General features: G+C 55.1%; 1 long non-coding RNA gene across 2 annotated transcripts; it reads right to left on the bottom strand.

The window, feature by feature from the left end:
• Positions 1–6,797: 6,797 nt before the first annotated feature.
• On the bottom strand, positions 6,798–12,626 carry LOC125151453 (uncharacterized). 2 transcript variants are annotated; one of them, XR_007146800.1, is made up of 4 exons: positions 12,212–12,626; positions 11,528–12,115; positions 10,368–11,062; positions 6,798–9,048 (listed from the first exon to the last, which is right to left on the bottom strand). It is a non-coding gene; the product is annotated as an uncharacterized LOC125151453 (long non-coding RNA). The 2 variants fall into 2 exon arrangements; XR_007146799.1 differs by having other exon boundaries at positions 11,528–12,626.
• Between the last annotated feature and the right edge of the window lie 111 nt (positions 12,627–12,737).

Raw genomic sequence — 12,737 nt, 5'->3', positions numbered from 1 at the left:
AAAAGGCTGTGAGGTCCCGTCAGCTCACGTCAGCTACTGCTCTTAGGCATGGCCCTCTCCCCGCCAAAGAGCCTTGTTGGGAAATCCTGGTCCAGTGTACGGGCCTCTGGGGTAAGCCGGGCACTGTGCTCGAGGACTGTGTGGCCCCGTCGTGTGTGTGTCCCGCTCCCTACCCACGACGCCACTGCCCGGGGAGGGCGGGACCCTTGAGTGGGAAGTTTTTCTCCTAGTCCTCACTCGGAATTACGGTGCTAGTCCGAACAAAACGGGAAGGCACCACGATCACCAGGCCCTTCAGAGTGTCCGTCCGGCTTCGTCGTCACAGCCATGCCGTGAGATCCTGGTTCTTAGGCCTGTTTTACGGATGAGGAAACTGAGGCTCAGCAGGGGGGAGTCACTAGGCTGCAGCCCACATAGCTAGAGAGCAGGGGAACCAGGATCCACACCTAGCTCCTGCCCTCCTTATGCTGCTGCGCTTGTGTGTCGTGAGATCTTACTTTAGGTGACAAACGGTAACCGAGGGCAATCCACAGATAACTCTTCTGGCAGCTTCTCTGCTCGTTTGGAAGGCTGAGGATGGTTCCGTGCCAAGCTACGAGGTGCATCACTAATCGGGGGGCCCAGCGGGCGTGAGAAGACATCACGTGCAGCTGGGGCATGACGTTCAAGCGTTCGCTCACGTTGTCCCTCCCTCAGTTCAGGATTCTCTAATTTGCTCAAGTCCAGCCAAGTGTCCCCTGTGCTATTCTCAGGGCCCCGCTCCTTCCAAGTCAGCACCGTAAAGTGCACATCAGAGTCTGGCGAGGCTGTGAACGCGACGGACTTGTCACCACAACCAGCGAGATCCGATCCGGGGTTCTGTTTGCAGTCGTATCCGGCCGACAGCTACACGATATCAAAGACGGGCTTTTCTGGCCTCGGACGCTTTGTGGTTTGGGACCTGCGCCTCAAGCCGAGCCCTGGGTTTTCCTCCGACTCCAGCGCAGCCCCCGCTGCCAGCCCATACCAGAGCATCTGCGCCTGTGGTCCCCATCACGGTGACTGGGGACAGCAGCCAGGGGGGTTCCAGGCCCCGCCTTCCGGCAGCGAGGTCATGCGTGCGCTCCACCGCAGCCGGGGCCCGGGCCCCCGATCTTCGGAGGCCGTAGCCCGTCCCAAGAACAACAGCGGTCAGTGGAGAGTCAGCAAAACTGACTCTAGGTGCTTCAGACGGGATTTCGTGCGGGGACTCGTTACCAAACCATAGGAAGGATGAGAGGAGCCAGTGTGTGAAGATGACCCAGTGACCCGAAGAGTAGCAAGTGTGGGAAGCTACCGGTGGGAGCCAGTGACAGAGTGTCGCCGCAAGCTGCGATCACTGGGCCGCTGGAAGGGCTTCGCTGCCCAAACAAAACCCCGGAGTACAGGCCCGCAGGTCCCTGCTGCCACCGCCGCTAAAAACACCCCCAAATCCAGAAACTCCTTCACTGCCTTCTAGTCTCCTGCCGGCGCCTCCCTCGGGCAGAAATGACCGGGCAGCCCAATGCTAAGGGCTCTGGGAAGTGGGGCTTGCAGGCGTGTCTTCCCTGCGTGATCCAGGGGAGGAAGGGACGTGGATGCACGCAGACAAGTAGCCGGGATAAAATATTCTTGCCAGCTTGGGGCGGGGCATCTGCCATCACGCCAGGCCATCTAGACGCCAAGGGCTGAAGCCGGCATGATCGAGAATGACAGATCCCAATGCCAAGCCAACGCAGAAAGGCTGTCAGAATGGCCACTCCCATCGGGAGGCCCTCAGTCCTCAGGACGGTGGCGCCCCAGGGGCTGGCGTGTCATGAGCCTGTAGGAGGTGAAGGGGGACGCTGGCAGGCCACGAATCAGGGAGTTGGATGGGAGACCTGTCGGTTGAGGTTCGGCAACCTCCTGGATCAGGGAGAGGCTGGAAGGCAGGACGTCACAGGAGGATCCTTCGAGAGGCTTCTTTCTACAGACTGTCCAGATGTGAGAGGCACTGCACGATGAAGTCACACGTTAGATGTGGGAAGATGCCGAGACAGGACAGGAATAAGCCTCTCCGTGGTCGTTCTGGAATCTAGAATAAGAAGAGTCGGGGAATAAGAATTCACTGGTGTTTCATCTGCTAAGACAAAACGGCCAACTAAAGAGCCACTTGCCCTCGTTGAAATTTCCCAAGACGCCCGTGAAGGGACAGCCCTCCTTTTCCACGTGGAGACCCCACAGTTCAGAAAGCCAGTCCCATTCCCACGTGGAGTAGCCGTTATGTGTCCCCTGAGGACATAAGGGTGAGCAAGGCAGATGGGGCTCCATCTTCAGGGGACCCACAGTGCGTGGCGGGGGTCAAAAGCACACACCCAGCCAGAAGACGCCGTGACGAGGCTGCCGGCATACACAGGTGAGGCACCCACCCCATGCAGAGGGCCCTGGAAGGCTCTCTTGAAGAAGGAATATCTAGCTTGAAAGCTAAAAGAGGTGGGCTTTGTGAAGGGATCAGCGCACAGGCCCCACACGACGTGGTCCCCACGGCCTCTGACCTCATAAGCCACACGGGCTCCCCCGCCACCACTGTTCCTCATGCCTGCAAAGTCACTCCCACCTCAGGGCCTTTGCACATGCTGTTCCGTGTGCATGGAATGCTCTTCCCCCAGACATCCTCAGGTGTCCCTCCCTTGCCTCCTTCAGGTCTGTGCCCAACCGTCACCTTTTCAGTGAGGCCTCCTTTCCCAGAGCCTACCCTGCCTTTCATGTTGCTACCCACCCATCCTGACTCCCTTACCCCTTCTCCAGTTTTCCCGGTCATCGCTCACCTCTTACATTGCGTACATACCCGCTTTGTTTGGGATTGTTTGTTATTTGCTGTCTGCATCTCGCTGCAAAATACAAGCCCCGCGAAGACAGTATTGTTTGTTTTCCATGTTGCTCGCTTTGATATGCTCGTTTGGAGATCAGATCAGTGCCTGGCACATGTTTAAGGCTCAACGATACTTGCTGGATGGTTGGATGGATGGATGGCTGGATGGACAGATGGGCAGACAGATGGAACAGTCGGGAGAGAAAGCTCTGAGTAGACCAAACAGCATGAGCAAAGGCCCAACAGCGAGGTGGCTTAGGGCATCTTTTGAAGTTGCCGGAAGTGAGGGAGTGAGGAAAGGAGCCTGGGGAGGTGGGCGGGCCAGACGATGGAGAGCCTTGAGCTGTGGCGGAGGCTGCTCACAACTGAATCTGTCTCCACTCGCGGACACACAGCTGCTGCACCTATCGGCCTCCGTGTGGCTGGCGTGTCCTGGGCCCGAGTCCTGGCCAATGGAACATGTGTGGAAACGAGCTGGGCTCCTTCCAGGCTCTGTCCTTCTCATTCCACTGCTGGATGAGTCGATGGCAAGGCTTTGGGGACAGTGAATCCACTCGTAAAGACCACAGGTCCCTGAACCGCTGCATGGAGACGAAACCAAACTCTTATTTGGGCTTGGGCCGAGCTGCATTTGGGGGCGTGTTTGTTATACCAAATAGTGCGCCAAAGGCGTTCTCAAGTAGGGCACCTCCAGGATCTACAGCCGGAAATTCGTAGCACAGGCTCAGTGGTCAGGCAGGGGACATATTACTGCAGAGTGGGAAGCTGGGGACTCATGTTCTGCAGGGGCCAAATGTTTGTGAACACCGTCCCCTGCGGTGCCTTGGGGGGCAGACCGGGCACGCACCCTGTGGCTCCGGGGGTGGGGGGGAGTCCGGTGAAACAAGCTGGATACCCACGCGTGCGGCTTGTTCCTTCAGCTCCAGGCGAGGCGTGAGGAATACAGGTCTGCAGCCAGAAGAGAGGTGGGTGAAAGCGTTGGAGGCCTTGCAGTTGGAAAAGGCACCTGCTACCGGCCCCAAATAGCAGGGAATAAAACCGAAAACGTTTGAGCCAACAACCTTCTCGGTTCTGTGGGCAAAGGCCTCGGCCGCAGGCCAAGCTCAGGGGAAGCATTGACTTGGCCTGCTCGCTGATCGTCTGAGAGGCTCGGGAGGTGAAGCATCAGTAAACTGAGACAGAGACGGACGAGTGATTAGAGAGGAAAGCAAAGAAGCCTCCAGAAAGCTATGTTAAAAAGAGAACCTCAGGTGTAGTCCCCTGGAACTTCCTGAAAGGAGAGCTCCCTACATTTTGGAGGAAATCGCTCTTGCCAAAGAAGCCACGAGCCTGCGGTTTGACCCCCGAGCCACGCCTGTGTGGGCAGGCTGCACAAAGTGTACAGACTCCTCCTCGGAGAAAATGGGCCTGGGAGGGTCCTCCCAGAGAGCAGAGCCAGGGCGGGGGGACCCCCGATGCCTGCTCCCTGGATCCCACCGTCGCTGGCCTTGTGCTGCCGCGTGCTCTCCCTTGTTCTGATGAGTTTTACCCACATTCATCCCGTCCCTGTCCCACATCTCATTCTGGTTCAGAGCAGGTAGCAACTTGGCTCTTACTTCTAGATCCCGGGCTGCCGCAGGTGGAGAACACGGTGCATCCCCAAGAGATAGGAGGCCTCGAGCGGAAACGGGGTGTGGTGTGAGGGTGTGCCCCTGGTGGAGGGTGGTGCGAGCCAAGAAGGGGGACGCTACCTCTGGGTCGCCAGAGGGCAGATTGTTGCGGGGACTCAGTAATTCACCAAAACTCCATTTCCTACCCTTCCTGGACAGATTGCACTTCCCGGCCTCCTAGGTGGTTAATGGCAGAAGTGGACGGAGGCTTTCAGAAGGTGGGGCTTCCCCCCCGCCCCACCTTCCCCTTCAGGAAGCAGCTGGCTGCGGGGAGGGAGAACCCAGCTTGTACATCTGATCTCTGAGGCATTGTGCAGTCTCTCTGTTAGACTAACAGAGAGTCCCGGTCCGGTCAGGCATTTCGATTTGTTGCTGAGGCTTATGGGGAGTCATCGAAGGGTTATAAGCAGGGAAGTGCCATGTTCATTTTTATCTTATGTTATTTTTAATGTTAATTTATTTTTTAGACAGAGATAGAGCGTGAGCAGGGAGGGGAAGAGAGAGGGAGACACAGAACCCGAAGCAGGCTCCAGGCTCTGAGCTATCAGCATGGAGCCCGACGCGGGGCTCGAACCCACGAACCGTGAGATTAGGACCTGAGCCGAAGTCAGAGGCTTCACCAACTGAGCCACCCAGGCGCCCCAGCCATGTTCATATTTATTTTAAAGGAATCTTGGCGGCTGCAGTGTGGAGAAAGGATTACAAGGTGAAGGCTGTGGGTAGGAAGGCAGCTTAGGAGGGCAGGACAGAACCTAGGCCACAACAGGGGGGTAAGACAGAGAAACTAGTGGGTTCGGAGTGTTTCGGTCACCTGTCCCAGAATCCCACAGCTGACAAGTGGCAGGGTCGGGATTCAAACTGGAGTCTGTCTGGGTGGAAGAGGGCCCCATGTGGTGTGTGTGTGTGTGTGTGTGTGTGTGTATACACATGGCCCCCAGATCCCATCTCCACTACAGCCAGCCTAGGCCAGAGCCCAGCATCCCTTGCCTGACCGTATGGTCTCCCAGCCAGAAAGATCTTTCTAAGACCTCAGTCAGATCATGTCTCTGTCCTGCTCCAAACACTCCACTGCCCTCCCGCTGCACGAAGGGTACCATCCGAGGGACCCGAAGCAGCCCCTGCTCCCCCCCCCCCCGTGTCCCTCAGGTTCCTCCCACTTCAGCCGCACTGACCTTGTTTCAGTTCTTCAGATCCTTCGAGTCTGTCCTTGCCTCGGGGCCTTTGTACTTCTGTCCCCTCTACCTGAAGTCTTCTTCCTCCACACGTTACCATCATTTAATCTTGTCATTTAGATCTGTTGTCATTAGACATGTGTTCAGCTGTTAGGAAAACCCAACTCACAGGGGCACTTCCTTTGCCTTATGTACTAGAAAGTCTGGAGGAGGAAGGTCCGGGGCTTGTGCAGTGGTGCTGTGAGGTTACTGAAGGCCCAGGCTCTTTTCGTCATCTACATCCCCTTTCTATGCTGACTTTTGCCCTCCTGATTGTTGCTTCCTGGTCACAAAATGGCTCCCGTACCTGCAGGCATCACCGCCATATTCTAGGCAAGAGGAAAGGTGGATGCTGCCCTTCCTGACCTCGCCATCTAATGGTGCCTCCCTGGGCACCCTTCACCTCATTTCCCCATCTTATTCTGATCCTGCACCACTACTTGGAGTTTTCTTCCTTGCGTCCTTGCTTGTTGACCAACTCTTGCCACTGAAATAAAAGCTCCCAAAGAGCAGGACTGCACCCACCTTGTGCATTGCCAGCCCCCCCCCCCGCCCCCGCCCCCCGCTGCCGCACAGTCTTTGGAGCATAGGAATGTTTGTCGAATGAGCGAACAGTTAAGTCCCCTCTAGGTGCCGGAGTCAGGACGCAAACCCAGGTCTCCCACTTCACGGGCTTGGACATCTCACGGAGTGTCTCTGGGACCCTCTCTGTGAGGAATCCAGGCAGCCCAGTCCATTTGCAGGTCCAGGCATATGAACAAGGAGCCTGTGTTTTCAGGCCTGGATACAGAGAGAGAGAGAGAGAGAGAGAGAGAAATCCTCCCCTGCCCCCCACTGGGATTTGGGGAGTGCTCCTTACTTAGTGTGAGGCTGTATTTCCTCAAAGGCTGGCTGGCCAGCAAGGTGGTCCTGGGTCGTGCGGAGCCCAGAGTTAAATGGCAACATCTCACCTAGGGGGCAAGTGCCCCCTTTCTGAGGGAGCTTTAGGGGAGCGACAATATCTAACTAGAATCTAATAACCTTTTTTTTGTTGTTTTTATTGTATTTATTTTTGTAAGGTCCTGCCTATGATACAGACATTACATTTGGATAGTCACATAGAGTTTCCCATTTAAATAAATATATTTCAGTGCCCAAAGAGTGAACCCATCAAGGAGCACTGGTGAGGGTGGACTAAGGGTCTGGCACAAATGCCGATCATCACGTCTGCCTGCTTCCGGAACATTTTCATCCCACTTTTTTAATGGCCAAATAATACCCCATCGTGTGGGTTTATCCATTCATCCGTGGGTAGTTCCATCGTTTGGTGACTGAATAGTGCTGGCGAGAGCACGGGTGCCCTTTAGACAGCTTCGCGTGCAGCCACCCACGGGGCCCAGGGCAAGTGTCGTCACCCCACACATCCTTGTCCCGAATCAATGTTCCTTTGGATCTCCAACTTCTTTTAGGCTGGATGTTGGCAACGGTCACCGCAGGGCACAGAGACTTGCTACATACGGTGGCCTCAGTCCAAACTAGGCAACAGTGTGTTTCTGGGCAGAGTTGTGTCACCCCAAAATTCATATGTTGAAGTCCGGGACCTCAGAATGGGGCTGTATTTGGAGATAGTCTTTAAAGAGGCAAGTGAGGTGAAATGAGGTGACATGGGTGGCCCTGACCCAATCTGACGGGCTACTTCAGAAGAAGAGAAAATCTGGACCCACAAGGAGTGTGTGTGTGTGTGTGTGTGTGTGTGTGTGTATATATATATGCGCGCGCACGCATGCGCACAGGGGGTCATGTGAGGACCGGTCTGTAGTACTTTGTTGTGGCAGCCCTAGCGAATGAATACACAGTATGTTTCAATGTCCTGGGAATATATCCTGAATCGCCTCCCTTCCCCTGCCACCCCCCAGCCCCAGTCCGGCTGCGAAATCAGTATACGAATGGATGTCTTGCCTACCTCATGCTCCCGAGGGAGGCGCAGGCCATACGATGCACTGCAAAAAGGCACTATGATTACCAAACCATCTTGGCCCAGTTTGCCTATTTCCTCCTCATATCAACACGGGAACGTTCCCATAGGGGCGCCTGGGTGGCCCAGTTGGTTCGGCGTCCGACTCTTGGTTTCAGCTCAGGTCATGATTACACGGTTCACGGGATCCAGCCCCACACTGGGCTCTGCGGTGACAGCACAGAGCCTGCTTGGGATTCTCTCTCTCTTTCCCTCCCCCCCTCCCCCGCTCACATGTGCGCTCGCTCTCTCTAAATGAATTAACGAACTTAAAAAACCAACACTGGAATGTCACCCGTTCGCGTCACCCTTCGGTATCCTTGCCCCGTCTGCCCCAGCCCTGAACTAGGGCTGATGGCAGGCAGTGGCCTCATCCATTTATTCCTCTGTCACCAGGGCTTTTTCACAACCTGGCACAGAGCAGGTGCTCAGCAAGGATTAGGTGACAAATGAGCGAGTGACATACCTCCCATGGATCACCACAACTGCTAAGTAGGCTCACCGCTCATGCTGACCGCTATCAGTCTCCACCAAGAAGATAAATTAGGAGCGATCTGTGCCTTTCCCAGACTCGCTATGTGAAGCTGTGGCAACTGTTTTATCCTAACGGGCGTGAACGGCATGTGCCGGGGGTTCCCGAAGAGTGTGGTTTCTGCACACACACCGGGGCCTTTTCTGCATCCGAGGTGGCCTGCCGATGGGTGGGATGACGGAGGCTCCCCAGGAACATCCTGGAAGGACACTGGCCAGCTGCAGTTGGGCTAACAGTTGCAGTTGGGCAGCAGGGAGCACAGGTAGGCCCACTTTTGTCTCACCAAGTGGAGAGCTGTGCCAAAAGTTTAGGAAGGGGCTGTTCCAGCTGCCTACTGCCGCGTAACCAGCCACTTCACGGAGGCATAGAGCAGCAGCCATTTGATCCTGCTCATGCAGTCTGTGGGTCAGGAATCCAGACAGGGCACAGCAGGGAGGGCTTATCTCTGTCCCTCCACGTCTGGGGCCTCCATGGGGGCGTTGTGAAGAGGGTGCCGGTGACGCTTCGGGAAAACAGCCCCCGCTGGTGGGAGCGGAGGGCGGTCGGGCCGTATTTATCACAGTGACAAGCGCCCACAGCCTTTGACCCAGCAAGTTCCCTTTCGGAAATGATCCCACAGGAAGACATGCGCACGGGCACAAGGAAGTTGTGCAAGCGTACGCACCGCAGCCCTCTCGGAAACGGTAAAAGACTACGGGAGGCTGGCTAGGAAAATCATGGTTCTGGTAAGACAAAGTGGTGTGTGCTGAGAGCGACCTCCAAGATTCGGTGGAGAGAGAAACGCGAGTCCCGGAGCTGTGTGCGTGGCACGCACCCTGTGGGGCAAAGAAAACAGTTGTTTTGAATAGACGCATACCCTTGCCCCGGTCTGGACGATCCGTAGACACAGAAGAAAGGGACCAGCGACAGCTTTAGGAGGAGTCAAGGATGAGGCAATGAGAAGACAGGATACGAGAAACTTATCTTCACCGCATATCGCTTTGCAATTTGAATTCGATGGGTGAATACATCACCCATTCGGATTTAAAATTCTATTTTAAAAATGCTCATTTTTGATGCCTCACATCAGAAGTTCAGACCTTCACGTTAAAATATTATACTAAAGGTGTTTACATAAAGGTGTTTAGTATGATATATTATACTAAAGGTGTTTCTGTTTGCCTTTCCCGCATGCCCACTACGTGCTATGAAGCATCCGTGCAGTAATTTGTTGAACACATACTTGTTTCCCTCCTCGTACAGAGGTGTGCAGTGGCTGGTGTGGGAATGGCGTCTGTGGTTCCCGTCCTGAGCTTGCCTTTGTTGTAGGCTCTTCTTCGCAGCCAGGACCGGGAGCCTGCAAACCTCATTTCCCAGATGCCCTGGTCAGGTGACCCTGCCTCCAGGAGGCACCAGCAGGGCTCCAGAAGACAGGAGGGAGGGAGGAGCCATCCCAGCCCAGGATTCTGGTGGCCCCTCAGGCCGTGGTGGTGACAGCAGCTGTGTGACAGTAGCACCCCTGAGGGTGTGGCTCTCAATTCCTGCTCGAGCGAGCAGGAATCACGGTTCTGGGAAGCATTGTTTCTCCTTTTGCTCCTCTGGTCTTAGGGGCCACAGCCGCTCCCTCCAGTTACTAATCTGTGGGTGTCCTCATTGTTCCCTGGCTCCTCCTGCCCTCCCAACACCTCTGTAGACAATGCCCCGCATCACATTCCTTCTGCCTGAAATACCTAGGGTGGCTTTCCCCACCCCCTCACTAGACACTAACACATAGGTAAAATTACGCCCATTTTACAGATGAGAACACTGCAATTCAGAGAGAGGAAGTGACTTAACCAAAGGCAAACCCAGCACCTCTCCTCCCTCACCCTGCTCCAGGTATCCTCATCTCATTTCTGGAACACATCAAGCTTGCTCACACTCCAGAGCCTTCACACCTCTTCTCTTGTGCAGAACACTCTGTTGCTAGGTCTACATGTGCACACTGTTTCTCTCCATTCAGGTCCTGTGCAAACGTTACCGCTTGAGAGAGAGCTCCTGTAGCCACCCACAATCCCCAAGCCACTCTACATCACCCTGCTTGATTTCTTCTTAGAAATTCTCTGAAAATATTTACTCACACTGGAAAGCCCATGAGACCAGGAACAGTGCTTACCTTACTAAATGCTGTGTCTGGTGCCTGAGAGTACCTGGCACTGAATGTGCACTCAAGACTTGTTGGCTCTAAGAATGAATGAGTGAAAAGGGTGCACGAGAAGTGCCATTATTTTTGAGCACCAGCGAGGCCCCACCTTTCCCACCGGCTGGTTGTCTGTTAGCAGTTCAGGGGTCTCTTCAGGAGGCTCCACTGCGCGGGAGCCCACAGGAATTTCAATTCCCACCATTCAGGACGTACCCTCAGTAACTGGGTGCTCAGTTGCTGCGAGCTGAGTGAACCAGCCTCCCTATGAACCTTCCCAAAGATGTCTGTGCACTATCAGTGATCAAGAGGCAACATTCTGGGGGTGAGGGCAGGATCTCAGCTCAAGTCAGCAGACTGGAAGCAGATGGCCTGCTAGAAGTTAGGCGCAAGAGCCAGGGAGATGGGAAGATCATGCTAGGTCCACAGCCATTGGAGCACTTAACATTTCCTCTGTGCTTTAGACACTGGCCTGGGACCTGTCCTCATTGACGGAGGTGGCGTTTCCAGAGCTTCTCCTGAGAGGCACCATAGCATGGTGTGATCTCTGCAATCGGACAGCTTCGGTTCAATTCCTGGCACCATTCTTGACCCGGCAGGGTGACCTTGGAAAGTCACTTGGGCGGTTCCCTCATTTGCACAATGAGAATGCTGATAACACTTTCACAAGGCTGTTGTGAAGATGAGAAGAGTTACATCACTTAACATATGACACTTGGAACACATAACACTTTGAACAGGGCTTGGCACACATAGCCATCAGCTGTTCTTGTTACCTTATCTAACATTTATCTGGATAAGTTCCATACCCGTATCATCCTATATCATGTCCATAGCAGTTGTGTGAGGAGAGGTACTAATATCACCACTGCTTGGCCAACAAGGAAGCTGTGAGAAGCAGGTTCTAGAAGCAGCCCCAGATCCAGAATGGGGAGCCATGCTTCAAACCCAGCTGTTCTAGAATCCCCAGAAACCCTCGAGAAGAGCAGATAGTTCTGAGGGACCAGACTCAAGTCTAAAGGATAGTTGGCAGGGCGGGGGGGGGGGGGGGGGGGGGGCGGCGGCGGGACGGACAAAGGATTGTTGGCTGGGAGACAAAGAATTTTAGGGAAAACATGAAACAACTAGGGACCTACAAATGTTCTGAATTCGCGAGCCTGGCAAGTTCCAGGCAAGGAGAGGCAGTTGAACCTGGTCAGTTAGACAACCTCCAAACCACGAAGGGGCTTCCAGATTGTGCTAAGGAGCTTGAATTTCATCGTATAGGTGATGAGGGACTGTGAGAGGATTTCAAGCATTTAAATCTACCGCAGAATGTGAGCTGGAAGGAAATACTGATGAATCCTCAGTGGTAAAAGTGCCTTCTACACCTGCCAACCCCCTGCCCAGGCTTGCTGAGCTCCGCCAGAGTTGGATGCTGGGAGCGCTGTGCTTCTTCCTGTCTCTGAATCTGGACATTTTGACATATTAAGAAGTGCTCAAATATTTACGGAGCCCCCTAATGTGTCTGGCAACATTGTCTGTGGAAAGCAGGAGAGGGCCTAGAAGTTCAAACACTGCAAAGGTTCCCCCCAAATAGCCCAAAGGTTCACGGGAGCCGCATCTAGGAATCCGTGGTTTCCATTTAGTCTCTCCTGACTTTACAGCAGCGTCCAGACAGGGAAATGCCAGGTCCTGTGCAGGGATCCCGTCGGGGGGCGGCGGGGGTGTTGCCCCCCATATACCTTCAAAGACACGGAAATATGCGATTATGCTCACGTCCCCGCACCAAGACACGGGTGGGAGGCGTGGTGGAGACCAAAGGGCCTAAGTTGGCCCACCTAAAATCGGCTTTTCTCTCTACGGGACCATGTTTCTTTCATAGCAATGATCGCGTGTAGTTCTTCTTCTTCTCTGCTTCGAGATTCTCAATTCCAACAGTCTGCAAGCAGGGACTTTCGTGGCAGCAGGGACCGCGTCTGTCCTGTCCCCAGAGCATCCCGGGAGTCCAGAGCATTTGGGGGAATGGAGCGGGAGGAGCGAGGGCCTCCGAGAAGGGCCGGTGGCGCCTCGGGCCCCTCGGTGACCTTAGTGGACAGAGGCGGCTGTGAAGGGCAGATCGGGCCGCCTTCGCGGAAGGCGAGACCGAGGCGCCGGCTGGACGCGCCGGCTGCGGGGCCGGCGCGAGGGCGACGAGCGCGGGTAGGACCCGCAAGCGACAGGCGGGCCTCACAGAAAGCGCGGCGCCGCTCGGCGACTGCAGCGGGCAGCGCCGGGACGCCTCCCGCGTGGCGCTCTGGGAGTTGTAGGCACTTTCCTTTCCACTCTCCTTCTGCGCTTTGCTCTTGAAGCCCAAGGCCGTACTAA

This window comes from Prionailurus viverrinus, chromosome E1, assembly GCF_022837055.1.
Source record: "Prionailurus viverrinus isolate Anna chromosome E1, UM_Priviv_1.0, whole genome shotgun sequence".
Taxonomy (NCBI): domain Eukaryota; kingdom Metazoa; phylum Chordata; class Mammalia; order Carnivora; family Felidae; genus Prionailurus; species Prionailurus viverrinus.
This window is presented reverse-complemented; position numbering and strand designations above follow the sequence as displayed.